The following is a 16,286-nucleotide window of genomic DNA, read 5'->3' as shown; positions in this document are numbered from 1 at the left end:
TCTCGATTAAGCTGGAGCTCCCGACACACGCGTGCACACCGGCCGATGTCAGCCTCGACTCCTCACATCTCAATGGCCATTTTTCATCTCAATGGCCATTTTTTTTTGCCAGGAGAGGCCAGTCCGCCCATTTGCGGCCGGTCGGTGCACGACGATTTTAGCATCGGAGACTCCAGCAGAGTCTTCAAGTGGCAGCAACCTTTATCAGGGCGTCCTGCTCCCTGCCTTTGAATGAATGGAGGCCACTGGTGCTCAAATACTCGGCAAAATCAGCCCAGAAAGTCTGGCAGCTCGCAGAGAGTCACTCGTAATCGGCAGGTATGTCAGATTAATTCAGTTGGATTTTTTTATTAATTTTTTGGAAAGAAGTTTAATTTAATCTATTAATATTAATTTTATTTATAAAATTAATCCCATTTCTTAAATTTTTTAAAACTTAAATTTAATTAAAATTAATTAATTTTATTTTTAAATAAAATTTAAATTTTTATAAATTTAAAAAAAAACATCACCAGCTGGTGGATTCAGCTGGTGAATTCACCAATTGAATTCACCAGCTGGTGCCATTTTTTTTTTAAATATTTTCAAATTTAAAAAAATTAGAATTAAATTAATGAATATTAATTTTATTTCTAAAATATTTATAAAATTTATCCCTTTTTTCAAATTTTTTTAAAATTAGAATGTAATATAATTAAAATAATTTAACTATAAATTAAATTATATTTTTTTATAAATTTAATTGAAGTCATTAATATTAATTTTATTTATAAAATTTTTATAAAATTGATCCCTTTTTTAAAAATTAAAATTTAAATATTTTAAAAAAAAATTTATTGATAAAATATATTTCATTTTTTAAAAATTTTAAAAAAATAAAAAAACAACCCCTGCTGGTGTATTTAGCTGGTGAATTCACCACCTTAATTAACCAGCTTAATTCACCAGCTAAATTCAGTTGGTAAATTGAGCGTTTTAATTCTAATGGTTAATTGAGCTGGTGAATTTACCAGCTGGTGACTATAATTTTTTTTAAGTTTTTTAATTAAAAAAAATTTAATTTAATTAATTAGTATTAAGTTTATTTTTATAATATTAATCCCTTTTATTGTTTTTTAACAATTAAAATTTAATTATTTTAAATAAATTTTATTTATAAATTATACTTCAATTTTTGATAATTAAAAAAAAACCTCATCAGCTTATGAATTGAGCCTGTGAATTCTCCAGCTGGTGACAATTATTTTTTTTTTTTAAATTTACAAATTTAAACAAATTTAAATTTAGTATATTAACATTAATTTTATTTATTAAACATTTATAAATTTAATTTTTTTTCTAAATTTTTTAATAATTAAATTTTTATATTTATATTAGTTTTATTTATGATTTATATTGCGATTTTTAAAATTTAAAAAAAAAACATCAACAGCTGGTGAATATTTTTTTTTTTTTAATATTCCTTATTTAAAAAAGTTGAATTTAATTTATTAATATAAATTTTATTTATAAAATTAATCCCATTTTTTAAAACTTAAATTTAATTAATATTAATGATTTTTATTTTTAAATTAAATTTCAATTTTTATAAATTTAAAAAAAAACATCACCAGCTGGTGGATTTAGCTGGTGGATTCACCAGCTAGTGCCAATTGTTTTTTTTTTTAATTTACAAATGAAAAAAAATTTCAATTTAATTAATTAAAATTAATTTTATTTATAAAATAATTATAAAATTCCCCCTTTTTTTAATAATAAGAACTAAAATTTAATTAAATTAAACTAATTTTATTTATAATTTATACATTAATTTTCATTTTACAAAAATTTAAAAAAAAAATAAATAATAAAAACATCACCCGCTAGTTAATTTAGCTCTTGAATTCACCAGCTGGTGACAATAATTTTTTTTTTTTAATTCTCAAATATAAAAAAAATTATTTTTATTTATATTAATTCATTAACTAATTGTATTAACTAATTCATATTAATTTTATGTATAAAATATTTGTAAAATTAATCCCGTTTTTTAAAATTTCATAAAAATAAAATTTAATTAAATTTAAATCATTTTATTTATAAATTACATTTCATTTTTTGGAAATTTTAAAAAAATTAAAAATAACCAGCTGATTTATTCATTCAGAATTAGTTTTAATTGATACCCTATGACTCTCTTAAGTTGCTCAATGGCCTTTAATTTTCCAGGCGATGCCAGGCCGCCTCCTGTGCATGCATCTCCGCTGAAGACTGTTGTAGCCTCGTCAAGCACCAGCACAGTCAAGCACAGTCTTCAGTGGCACCATCCTTCTGCAGGGCGTCCTGCACGCTGCCCTTCAATGAGAGGAGGCACCTGGTGCCCATACACTCCATGAAGTCCCGACTAGAAAGCCTGGAAGCTCGGAACGAGTCGCTCGTCATTTGTTGGTTTGTAAAAATAATTCAGTTGGAATTTTTTTAATTTTTTGGGACGATTTAAACATTCTTAAATGTCTCTTAATTGATGTCTCTTCAATGCTTCGAAGTTGATCAAGTTTTATTTTCAATTTCAATTTCAATTCATTTATTCTCTCGCAACAAGTCAAACAGAAAATTAAAAAATCACATTGGGAGAGAATTGGCAGCCAGCTCTAGTAAACAACTTACTAAAACTCGTAGGCTCAATTTGGAAGCAAAAGTGTTTCCAACTTAAACCTACTCGCCGAACTGGAGCCGTAAGTGGGGAAAAAAAAAATTCAAAGGGTTACATATATTTTGCATGCAATTTTAAACTCAGGAACCGTACAATTTTTTAACGCAGAAGGCAGGGAATTCCACTGATCCGCGACTCGGAAAGAAAAACTTTGTCGACCGAGCTCTGTGCGCACTTTTGGGAGAATTAAACGGTGCTCGCCGCCACTATTTCTCATCACTCGGCCGGTGGTGATTCTCGCCTTTGCGTCCATGTCAGTCTCGCCACTGGTGCATTTCTTGAAAAACATCAAGTCATTAAACTTAAGCTGCTGCTGCACCGACAGCAACCCGTGTTCGGCCCTGGATGACTCCGGACAGGACACTTTCAGGTTCTGATTTTGCTCCTCCATACACGACGAACTGGCTGCGGTCGGTCAAAAAACTTTTCAGCCAATTTAGGAGGTTGCCGCCGACGCCATAGTGGGCGAGTTTGGACAGCAGACGGTCATGCGGGACGCGGTCGAAGGCTTTGGCCCAGTCCAAGAAGATGGCGTGGACGTGCGTCCCGCTTCTTTCGTCCAGCCTGCAGGCCCAACTGTCAAAGGTCTTGCACAAAAGTGTGGTGCATGACCTTTTTTGCCTGAACCCATGTTGGCAGTCGGGAATAATTTTGCTCTCGTTTATAAAATTTTCAACCCTGTCTCGCACGCACCTTTCTAATATTTTTCCGACTAATGAAGTTACACTTATGGGGCGATAATTGTCCAGGCAGCACTTTTTCCCACTCTTAAAAATAGGAGTGACTGCGGCCGTTTTCCACCCCTCTGGAAGTGCACCCTGCCGAAGGGAAAGATTGAAAATTCGAGCGAGGCTGGGGGCGAGTGAGGCGGCACACTTATTCAGCACAATCGCGGGCACGTTGTCGGGGCCGGTCGCTGCATTTGTTTTTATTTGCCGCAGATGGGAGCACACACTCGCTGCGCTAACAGAGAAATCACTTAACACTGGGGCCGCCGCGCTGGCAGGTGATCGGCGCACGAATGGGAAATAGTTTTGCACAGTATTGAAATTCTTGAGAAACGCACGGCTGAACGCGGAGGCGACTAACTCGGGCTTCGACACTTTCTCGCCATCAATTTCAAACACTGCGGCTGCAGGCGAAACTTTACTCTTCTCCTTCACGTAGTTCCAGAAAAATTTATTTCCGCCTGGTCCACGGCCCAGATCCCACATCCACTTATCGCGTGCCAGTCGAACTGCCTTCTGCACAGATTTTCTCGCTTTTTCAAACTCGAGACGTGAGAAAGCTGATTTTGTTTTTCGCCAGGCTGCATACATTTTGTCTCGTTTGCTCATAAGCGAGCTGACCTCTTTTGTGAGCCATGGTGTGCATTTTCGTTTCTTCGGGCGGGCAATTTTCTTTGGAACGATTTCGGCGAGGGTAACAAAAAACATTTGCTGCCATTTCTCCCAAGCTTTACTCACTGAGCAGAAATTAAATTCCAGATTTTCCAATTTTCTGAAAAGTTCAACTCCAAGCTCATTCCAATCCACTTTTTTAAAGTCAAAATATTCTCGGCGGGCGCGTCGGGGCTTTTCTCGCCGAACAGTTAACTCAAGCACAATTGCATCATGGTCACTCACACCAGGGGTGACTTCCGCCCTTGAAATTAACCCCTCAGCGTCACAAAGGGCGAGGTCAAGAATTTTTGATGTGGAGTCTGTTGTGCGCGTTGCGTCTTTAATAAATTGTGTCAATGAGAGGTCGTCAAAAATATCCAAAAACTCTGCTGCGGGTGCGAGTCCGGCGACTGGCGGGTCATGCGTCCAATTAACGTCCAGATTAAAATCGCCCGTGAGAATGACGCTGTCAAAGTCGTGCTTTACTTCAGCAACCCGTTCGAGTGAATTTATTAGCTCGTCATTGTATGCAGCGGTCGCGTTTGGCCTTCTGTATACAGAGCCGACCAAGATTTTTAATTTGTCCATGTTTACTTCCAGCCAGACTACTTCCGCGCCTGCCTCAAGGTGTTGGAGGCGGCGGGGGTGCAACTCGGGGCGCGCGGCAATAAGGGTTCCGCCGGCAGCACGGCGACCACTTCTCCTATCATTACGAAAAACAACGTAATCTGACGGCATAATTTCGTTGTCTCCAACGTCGGGAGACAACCAGGTCTCATTAATGCAAACAAGATCTGCGTCGATTGTGTCAATTGCCGCGAGAATATCCGCGCGCCTTTTTCGATTGCAGAGAGAGCGAGCATTAAACGAATAAAGTCGGTAGAAGGTGCGATTTTTATTGCGAGACGAGGATTTTTGGCCGGCAGGGGGACTCAATGGAGGAGTATCTGCGCTAATGAACGAGTCGGAGAAATTTGGCAGGGAGCAGGACCAGCAGACGAAATCTTCGTTGCCCCTGAACTTTTTTATCTCCTTTTGGCTCCAGCGCATACAACTCGAGTGATAAAACTTTTTACACTCACCGCATTTTATCCTGATTTGATTCTTCCTGCCGTCGCGGTCGCAGAGCACGCAGGGGCCCGGGTTGAGTTCAATGTCACCGGCGAGGGCGATGAGCAGCAGCAAACGCGACCAAAGGTCGAGCCGATGCCGGGCATACCTGCGATTCCTGCGTCGAGCGGTGCTGGGTGCAAGCACACGCACAAACAAAACCGTTCTCCAGCTCGTGCATTTTGACCGTGCACAGTTGCCGACAGCGCACCAACATGTCACACTACTTTTTTCAATGGTCTCGAGATATGTGAAACGTACCGTGAACACACCATACTGCCCTCGATAACCTTGGCGGTTCTTCTGCAAAGCGTCCTTTGGCAGCGGGAAAAGGGCGACGAGAAAAAGGGCGAGCACCACTCCCTTGCCCGCTACCATGTTTCACACACACGAGGCCGGAGCACTGTCGGACAACAAAGTGGAAACTTTTCACTCGGGGGGAAAGGTGAGTCTCCGCTGAGCAGCGCCCGTCGGACCCTCTAACGTACCTCAGACCGTTTACCCACCCCCGCAGGGCAGGGCACGCGCCTGGCCGCCCCCGGGCGCTGCTAGGATATCCACGGTACCCTGTGCCGAGTGTGCAGGTCGGGAGTGGGCAAAAACCACCCTTTTTTCTCGATTAAGCTGGAGCTCCCGACACACGCGTGCACACCGGCCGATGTCAGCCTCGACTCCTCACATCTCAATGGCCATTTTTCATCTCAATGGCCATTTTTTTTTGCCAGGAGAGGCCAGTCCGCCCATTTGCGGCCGGTCGGTGCACGACGATTTTAGCATCGGAGACTCCAGCAGAGTCTTCAAGTGGCAGCAACCTTTATCAGGGCGTCCTGCTCCCTGCCTTTGAATGAATGGAGGCCACTGGTGCTCAAATACTCGGCAAAATCAGCCCAGAAAGTCTGGCAGCTCGCAGAGAGTCACTCGTAATCGGCAGGTATGTCAGATTAATTCAGTTGGATTTTTTTATTAATTTTTTGGAAAGAAGTTTAATTTAATCTATTAATATTAATTTTATTTATAAAATTAATCCCATTTCTTAAATTTTTTAAAACTTAAATTTAATTAAAATTTTATTTTTAAATAAAATTTAAATTTTTATAAATTTAAAAAAAAACATCACCAGCTGGTGGATTCAGCTGGTGAATTCACCAATTGAATTCACCAGCTGGTGCCATTTTTTTTTTAAATATTTTCAAATTTAAAAAAATTAGAATTAAATTAATGAATATTAATTTTATTTCTAAAATATTTATAAAATTTATCCCTTTTTTCAAATTTTTTTAAAATTAGAATGTAATATAATTAAAATAATTTAACTATAAATTAAATTATATTTTTTTATAAATTTAATTGAAGTCATTAATATTAATTTTATTTATAAAATTTTTATAAAATTGATCCCTTTTTTAAAAATTAAAATTTAAATATTTTAAAAAAAAATTTATTGATAAAATATATTTCATTTTTTAAAAATTTTAAAAAAATAAAAAAACAACCCCTGCTGGTGTATTTAGCTGGTGAATTCACCACCTTAATTAACCAGCTTAATTCACCAGCTAAATTCAGTTGGTAAATTGAGCGTTTTAATTCTAATGGTTAATTGAGCTGGTGAATTTACCAGCTGGTGACTATAATTTTTTTTAAGTTTTTTAATTAAAAAAAATTTAATTTAATTAATTAGTATTAAGTTTATTTTTATAATATTAATCCCTTTTATTGTTTTTTAACAATTAAAATTTAATTATTTTAAATAAATTTTATTTATAAATTATACTTCAATTTTTGATAATTAAAAAAAAACCTCATCAGCTTATGAATTGAGCCTGTGAATTCTCCAGCTGGTGACAATTATTTTTTTTTTTTAAATTTACAAATTTAAACAAATTTAAATTTAGTATATTAACATTAATTTTATTTATTAAACATTTATAAATTTAATTTTTTTTCTAAATTTTTTAATAATTAAATTTTTATATTTATATTAGTTTTATTTATGATTTATATTGCGATTTTTAAAATTTAAAAAAAAAACATCAACAGCTGGTGAATATTTTTTTTTTTTTAATATTCCTTATTTAAAAAAGTTGAATTTAATTTATTAATATAAATTTTATTTATAAAATTAATCCCATTTTTTAAAACTTAAATTTAATTAATATTAATGATTTTTATTTTTAAATTAAATTTCAATTTTTATAAATTTAAAAAAAAACATCACCAGCTGGTGGATTTAGCTGGTGGATTCACCAGCTAGTGCCAATTGTTTTTTTTTTTAATTTACAAATGAAAAAAAATTTCAATTTAATTAATTAAAATTAATTTTATTTATAAAATAATTATAAAATTCCCCCTTTTTTTAATAATAAGAACTAAAATTTAATTAAATTAAACTAATTTTATTTATAATTTATACATTAATTTTCATTTTACAAAAATTTAAAAAAAAAATAAATAATAAAAACATCACCCGCTAGTTAATTTAGCTCTTGAATTCACCAGCTGGTGACAATAATTTTTTTTTTTTAATTCTCAAATATAAAAAAAATTATTTTTATTTATATTAATTCATTAACTAATTGTATTAACTAATTCATATTAATTTTATGTATAAAATATTTGTAAAATTAATCCCGTTTTTTAAAATTTCATAAAAATAAAATTTAATTAAATTTAAATCATTTTATTTATAAATTACATTTCATTTTTTGGAAATTTTAAAAAAATTAAAAATAACCAGCTGATTTATTCATTCAGAATTAGTTTTAATTGATACCCTATGACTCTCTTAAGTTGCTCAATGGCCTTTAATTTTCCAGGCGATGCCAGGCCGCCTCCTGTGCATGCATCTCCGCTGAAGACTGTTGTAGCCTCGTCAAGCACCAGCACAGTCAAGCACAGTCTTCAGTGGCACCATCCTTCTGCAGGGCGTCCTGCACGCTGCCCTTCAATGAGAGGAGGCACCTGGTGCCCATACACTCCATGAAGTCCCGACTAGAAAGCCTGGAAGCTCGGAACGAGTCGCTCGTCATTTGTTGGTTTGTAAAAATAATTCAGTTGGAATTTTTTTAATTTTTTGGGACGATTTAAACATTCTTAAATGTCTCTTAATTGATGTCTCTTCAATGCTTCGAAGTTGATCAAGTTTTATTTTCAATTTCAATTTCAATTCATTTATTCTCTCGCAACAAGTCAAACAGAAAATTAAAAAATCACATTGGGAGAGAATTGGCAGCCAGCTCTAGTAAACAACTTACTAAAACTCGTAGGCTCAATTTGGAAGCAAAAGTGTTTCCAACTTAAACCTACTCGCCGAACTGGAGCCGTAAGTGGGGAAAAAAAAAATTCAAAGGGTTACATATATTTTGCATGCAATTTTAAACTCAGGAACCGTACAATTTTTTAACGCAGAAGGCAGGGAATTCCACTGATCCGCGACTCGGAAAGAAAAACTTTGTCGACCGAGCTCTGTGCGCACTTTTGGGAGAATTAAACGGTGCTCGCCGCCACTATTTCTCATCACTCGGCCGGTGGTGATTCTCGCCTTTGCGTCCATGTCAGTCTCGCCACTGGTGCATTTCTTGAAAAACATCAAGTCATTAAACTTAAGCTGCTGCTGCACCGACAGCAACCCGTGTTCGGCCCTGGATGACTCCGGACAGGACACTTTCAGGTTCTGATTTTGCTCCTCCATACACGACGAACTGGCTGCGGTCGGTCAAAAAACTTTTCAGCCAATTTAGGAGGTTGCCGCCGACGCCATAGTGGGCGAGTTTGGACAGCAGACGGTCATGCGGGACGCGGTCGAAGGCTTTGGCCCAGTCCAAGAAGATGGCGTGGACGTGCGTCCCGCTTCTTTCGTCCAGCCTGCAGGCCCAACTGTCAAAGGTCTTGCACAAAAGTGTGGTGCATGACCTTTTTTGCCTGAACCCATGTTGGCAGTCGGGAATAATTTTGCTCTCGTTTATAAAATTTTCAACCCTGTCTCGCACGCACCTTTCTAATATTTTTCCGACTAATGAAGTTACACTTATGGGGCGATAATTGTCCAGGCAGCACTTTTTCCCACTCTTAAAAATAGGAGTGACTGCGGCCGTTTTCCACCCCTCTGGAAGTGCACCCTGCCGAAGGGAAAGATTGAAAATTCGAGCGAGGCTGGGGGCGAGTGAGGCGGCACACTTATTCAGCACAATCGCGGGCACGTTGTCGGGGCCGGTCGCTGCATTTGTTTTTATTTGCCGCAGATGGGAGCACACACTCGCTGCGCTAACAGAGAAATCACTTAACACTGGGGCCGCCGCGCTGGCAGGTGATCGGCGCACGAATGGGAAATAGTTTTGCACAGTATTGAAATTCTTGAGAAACGCACGGCTGAACGCGGAGGCGACTAACTCGGGCTTCGACACTTTCTCGCCATCAATTTCAAACACTGCGGCTGCAGGCGAAACTTTACTCTTCTCCTTCACGTAGTTCCAGAAAAATTTATTTCCGCCTGGTCCACGGCCCAGATCCCACATCCACTTATCGCGTGCCAGTCGAACTGCCTTCTGCACAGATTTTCTCGCTTTTTCAAACTCGAGACGTGAGAAAGCTGATTTTGTTTTTCGCCAGGCTGCATACATTTTGTCTCGTTTGCTCATAAGCGAGCTGACCTCTTTTGTGAGCCATGGTGTGCATTTTCGTTTCTTCGGGCGGGCAATTTTCTTTGGAACGATTTCGGCGAGGGTAACAAAAAACATTTGCTGCCATTTCTCCCAAGCTTTACTCACTGAGCAGAAATTAAATTCCAGATTTTCCAATTTTCTGAAAAGTTCAACTCCAAGCTCATTCCAATCCACTTTTTTAAAGTCAAAATATTCTCGGCGGGCGCGTCGGGGCTTTTCTCGCCGAACAGTTAACTCAAGCACAATTGCATCATGGTCACTCACACCAGGGGTGACTTCCGCCCTTGAAATTAACCCCTCAGCGTCACAAAGGGCGAGGTCAAGAATTTTTGATGTGGAGTCTGTTGTGCGCGTTGCGTCTTTAATAAATTGTGTCAATGAGAGGTCGTCAAAAATATCCAAAAACTCTGCTGCGGGTGCGAGTCCGGCGACTGGCGGGTCATGCGTCCAATTAACGTCCAGATTAAAATCGCCCGTGAGAATGACGCTGTCAAAGTCGTGCTTTACTTCAGCAACCCGTTCGAGTGAATTTATTAGCTCGTCATTGTATGCAGCGGTCGCGTTTGGCCTTCTGTATACAGAGCCGACCAAGATTTTTAATTTGTCCATGTTTACTTCCAGCCAGACTACTTCCGCGCCTGCCTCAAGGTGTTGGAGGCGGCGGGGGTGCAACTCGGGGCGCGCGGCAATAAGGGTTCCGCCGGCAGCACGGCGACCACTTCTCCTATCATTACGAAAAACAACGTAATCTGACGGCATAATTTCGTTGTCTCCAACGTCGGGAGACAACCAGGTCTCATTAATGCAAACAAGATCTGCGTCGATTGTGTCAATTGCCGCGAGAATATCCGCGCGCCTTTTTCGATTGCAGAGAGAGCGAGCATTAAACGAATAAAGTCGGTAGAAGGTGCGATTTTTATTGCGAGACGAGGATTTTTGGCCGGCAGGGGGACTCAATGGAGGAGTATCTGCGCTAATGAACGAGTCGGAGAAATTTGGCAGGGAGCAGGACCAGCAGACGAAATCTTCGTTGCCCCTGAACTTTTTTATCTCCTTTTGGCTCCAGCGCATACAACTCGAGTGATAAAACTTTTTACACTCACCGCATTTTATCCTGATTTGATTCTTCCTGCCGTCGCGGTCGCAGAGCACGCAGGGGCCCGGGTTGAGTTCAATGTCACCGGCGAGGGCGATGAGCAGCAGCAAACGCGACCAAAGGTCGAGCCGATGCCGGGCATACCTGCGATTCCTGCGTCGAGCGGTGCTGGGTGCAAGCACACGCACAAACAAAACCGTTCTCCAGCTCGTGCATTTTGACCGTGCACAGTTGCCGACAGCGCACCAACATGTCACACTACTTTTTTCAATGGTCTCGAGATATGTGAAACGTACCGTGAACACACCATACTGCCCTCGATAACCTTGGCGGTTCTTCTGCAAAGCGTCCTTTGGCAGCGGGAAAAGGGCGACGAGAAAAAGGGCGAGCACCACTCCCTTGCCCGCTACCATGTTTCACACACACGAGGCCGGAGCACTGTCGGACAACAAAGTGGAAACTTTTCACTCGGGGGGAAAGGTGAGTCTCCGCTGAGCAGCGCCCGTCGGACCCTCTAACGTACCTCAGACCGTTTACCCACCCCCGCAGGGCAGGGCACGCGCCTGGCCGCCCCCGGGCGCTGCTAGGATATCCACGGTACCCTGTGCCGAGTGTGCAGGTCGGGAGTGGGCAAAAACCACCCTTTTTTCTCGATTAAGCTGGAGCTCCCGACACACGCGTGCACACCGGCCGATGTCAGCCTCGACTCCTCACATCTCAATGGCCATTTTTCATCTCAATGGCCATTTTTTTTTGCCAGGAGAGGCCAGTCCGCCCATTTGCGGCCGGTCGGTGCACGACGATTTTAGCATCGGAGACTCCAGCAGAGTCTTCAAGTGGCAGCAACCTTTATCAGGGCGTCCTGCTCCCTGCCTTTGAATGAATGGAGGCCACTGGTGCTCAAATACTCGGCAAAATCAGCTCAGAAAGTCTGGCAGCTCGCAGCGAGTCACTCGTCATCGGCAGGTATGTCAGATTAATTCAGTTGGATTTTTTTATTAATTTTTTGGGAAGATTTATACATTCAAATCTAGTTTTATTATTGCATTTTTTCCATTTTTTCTAACTTTCAAATTTTTTTGTTAAAAAACTGATGCGGCCATCGATGGTTGGGTGTTTTTCTTGTTCAGGATGATGAAGGGTAACTTTGATTAAAATTTCATTAACTTCCAATGCATAGTTTGTGTTCAATGCCGCCCCGAGTAAAATTTAATGACTCTTAATTATTTTTATTAAGATTCAAGATTTGTTTATTTTGTTAAGCATTTTATACCACATAATATACATAGTAATATCAGCTTTTTAAAATAAGTCAATATACATTATTATTTAAACGATAAAATTCGTTCAGGTCATAGAATTGATGTTCCTATACAAAAGCTTTCACCATTTTTACAAGAGCCTCGTCATTTTCAAGGAATTTTAAAGATTTAGGTAATGCATTAAAAATTCTGGGGATCATGATTTCTGGGTTTTCTACAGTTTTCTTGAGCTTAACTTCTTTCACAACCAAATCGTTACAGCAAAGATTAGTCTGATTATGTCTAGTCACTCTCCTCGTATCTACAGTATCACTATATTTCCGAAATAGATTTCTGTTTTGCACTAAGAATTTTATACATTCAAGTATATACAACGATGGCACGGTCATGATATTATATTTAACAAATAATGGTTTACAAGTATCCAACGCTTCATTAGATCTCCAGTAAGGAATGCCCGCCATAGCTCTCAGCGCTCTTTTCTGTGCTCTGAATACCTTTATTAAATGGCTGGAGCCCCCCAAATTACAATTCCATACATTATATGACTTTGGACATGAGCAAAGAAGATCAATTTAAGAATATTATCTGACACCTTGTATATCAGTCTAGTGAACACATGAGAGACTCCTCTCATTTTGCTAACAACCTTATCACACTGGTCGTTCCAGTTTAGTGTATCATTTATTTGTTCTCCCAGAAGTTTACCAGATTTACAGATTTCAATATTTTTATCTTCAATCTTAACATCAGGTTGAACTAGTTTTTTTGTTTGGCTAGTGTGTATTTGTAATATCTTTGATTTTTGTGAATTAATCCTCAAAAAATTATCATTAGCAACGCTGACAAAACTTTCATTGACAGCCACCGTTTTATTATTGACCTCAGGGAAAGACTCTCCCTTGACTACAGCCGTTGAGTCGTCGGCGAACAAAATCAGGAGGGCCAAGAATACAGCAAGGGGAATATCATTTAAATACAAAATACATGGAAAACCCAATTGGGCCGAGAACTGTGCCTTGCGGCACACCCCTGCGAGTTAATAAACGCCTCGTATCCATCACAGCCAAGGTTCTTAAGTTGTACAAATTGTTTCCTATTTGATAATAAGCAGTCCAACCACGAGAGCAAGTTCTCATTTAGACCGTACTGTTTTAATTTATATACAAGGAAAGGTGGATGAAGAGTGCCAAAAGCATTTGAGAAATCATACAAGATAACATTAACTTTTTCTTTTGAAAAAAACAGTTACGCGGCCATCGATTGCTGGCAGATTTTATAGACAGGATGATGAAGGTTATTTTCGATTATAATTTCATTTTACTCCAATGCATGGTTTTAGCGCAAAATTTTTCTTAAATTTATTGTTTTAATTTTTAATATTTGAAATTGCGTGAAAGTGAAGTTGCCTATTTTACATATTTAGAATGTAGATTAAATTTAAATATTTTTTTTGTTCAAAATTCGCAGTAAAAAATTTGCAAATAATGTACATGATAAGCGTACGGAATTTATAATATTTTTAGTTTTACCCGTTTTATCCATGCGTCCCTCGACGTGATTAATTTTCGTTGTATTTACTTTTAAATAAAATTTTTTTAAGGCCATTGGAACTGTTTTTCAAATTAGCTTCTCATATTCCTTCCTCCGTGCTCTTTTAGAACACTGCGATTTATTGCTGCGACTTGGTGTATGAGAAGAATATTAGAAGGTCAACTGTAAAACGTTGCGATAAAAAGTCACCTCCCCTACGCTCTCCACTTTAAAAAATCGGGAATCGATATTCGATACATCCGCCAAAATGACGCGAGTGGCCAATTTCCAGCCAACTAGCTAACTTCCGATGACTGGCTAGGATCTCTGGCTAACTTCACGATGCTTCTTCGCGGGTCAAACAAAAAAGCATCGCAGGCCGCAGAGAGAGACGCCGACGCCCCACTTTTCACTCGAGCGACCAAGCGAAAAGTTCGTTGGTCGGGGTGTCGCGGTTAGGGCTCGAAATGGGCCCATGCCGAGGGCCGTGGGCCCCACATTCAAGTACGCACGACGTCGGCGGAAAAAGAACAACAAGGGCAGGTGGAGGTTCGGACGCTAGCTCGTTTGTGAAATTAATTCAGTCGGATTTTTTTAATAATTTTTGGGGATGATTTATTCACTCAGAATTAGTTTTAATTGATACCCTATGACTCTCTTAAGTTGCTCATGAAATTTTTTAAACTCAATGGCCTTTAATTTTCCAGGCGATGCCAGGCCGCCTCCTGTGCATGCAATTCCGCTGAAGACTGTTGTAGCCTCGTCAAGCACCAGCACAGTCAAGCACAGTCTTCAGTGGCACCATCCTTCTGCAGGGCGTCCTGCACACTACCCTTCAATGAGAGGAGGCACCTGGTGCCCATTCACTCCATGAAGTCCCGACTAGAAAGCCTGGAAGCTCGGAACGAGTCGCTCGTCATTTGTTGGTTTGTAAAAATAATTCAGTTGGAATTTTTTTAATTTTTTGGGACGATTTAAACATTCTTAAATGTCTCTTAATTGATGTATTTTCAATGCTTCGAAGTTGATCAAGTTTTATTTTCATCTCAATGGCCATTTTTTTTTTGCCAGGACAGGCCAGTCCGCCCATTTGCGGCCGGTCGGTGCACGACGATTTTAGCATCGGAGACTCCAGCAGAGTCTTCAAGTGGCGGCAACCTTTATCAGGGCGTCCTGCTCCGTGCCCTTGAATGACTGGAGGCCACTGGCGCTTAAATACTCTGCAAAATCAGCCCAGAAAGTCTGGCAGCTCGCAGCGAGTCACTCGTAATCGGCAGGTATGTCAGATTAATTCAGTTGGATTTTTTTATTAATTTTTTGGGAAGAAGTTTAATTTAATCTATTAATATTAATTTTATTTATAAAATTAATCCCATTTCTTAAATTTTTTAAAACCTAAATTTAATTAAAATTAATTAATTTTATTTTTAAATAAAATTTAAATTTTTATAAATTTAAAAAAAAACATCACCAGCTGGTGGATTCAGCTGGTGAATTCAACAATTGAATTCACCAGCTGGTGCCAATTTTTTTTTAAAAATTTTAAAAAAATTTAAAAAAATTAGAATTAAATTAATGAATCTTAATTTTATTTCTAAATATTTATAAAATTTATCCCTTTTTTAAAAATTAAAATTTAAGTATTTTAAAAAATTTTATTGATAAAATATATTTCATTTTTTAAAATTTTAAAAAAATAAAAAAACATCCCCTGCTGGTGTATTTAGCTGGTGAATTCACCACCTTAATTAACCAGCTTAATTCACCAGCTAAATTCAGTTGGTAAATTGAGCGTTTTAATTCTAATGGTTAATTAAGCTGGTGAATTCACCAGCTGGTGACTATAATTTTTTTTAAGTTTTTTAATTAAAAAAATTTAATTTAATTAATTAGTATTAAGTTTATTTATATAATATTAATCCCTTTTATTGTTTTTTAACAATTAAAATTTAATTATTTTAAATAAATTTTATTTATAAATTATACTTCAATTTTTGATAATTAAAAAAAAAACCTCATCAGCTTGTGAATTGAGCCTGTGAATTCACCAGCTGGTGACAATTTTTTTTTTTTAAATTTCGAATTATAAATTAAAAGTTAATTAATTTAAATTAATATATTTATAAATTAAATTACAATTTTTAATAATTATAAAAAATAAAAAAAAACCTCACCAGCTTAATTCACCAGCTGGTGAATTGAGCTGGTAAATTGAGCTTTTTAATTCAAATGGTGAATATTGCTGGTGAATTCTCCAGCTGGTGACAATTATTTTTTTTTTTAAATTTACAAATTTAAACAAATTTAAATTTAGTATATTAACATTAATTTTATTTATAAAACATTTATAAATTTAATTTTTTTTCTAAATTTTATAAAAATTAAATTTTTATATTTATATTAGTTTTATTTATGATTTATATTGCGATTTTTAAAATTTAAAAAAAAAACATCACCAGCTGGTGAATATTTTTTTTTTTTTTAATATTCCTTATATTTAAAAAAGTTGAATTTAATTTATTAATATAAATTTTATTTATAAAATTAATCCCA

General features: G+C 37.5%; 1 long non-coding RNA gene across 1 annotated transcript; it reads left to right on the top strand.

Annotated features, from left to right (window-relative positions):
• Positions 1 to 8,377: 8,377 nt before the first annotated feature.
• Positions 8,378 to 15,004, top strand: LOC132198803 (uncharacterized). Its single transcript, XR_009442033.1, has 3 exons — positions 8,378 to 11,904; positions 14,441 to 14,659; positions 14,805 to 15,004. It is a non-coding gene; the product is annotated as an uncharacterized LOC132198803 (long non-coding RNA).
• Positions 15,005 to 16,286: the final 1,282 nt, after the last annotated feature.

The sequence above is a fragment of the Neocloeon triangulifer genome, unplaced genomic scaffold (genome assembly GCF_031216515.1).
Source record: "Neocloeon triangulifer isolate White Clay Creek 2 clone unplaced genomic scaffold, ASM3121651v1 ptg000013l, whole genome shotgun sequence".
In the NCBI taxonomy this organism is placed as follows: Eukaryota; Metazoa; Arthropoda; class Insecta; order Ephemeroptera; family Baetidae; genus Neocloeon; species Neocloeon triangulifer.
This window is presented reverse-complemented; position numbering and strand designations above follow the sequence as displayed.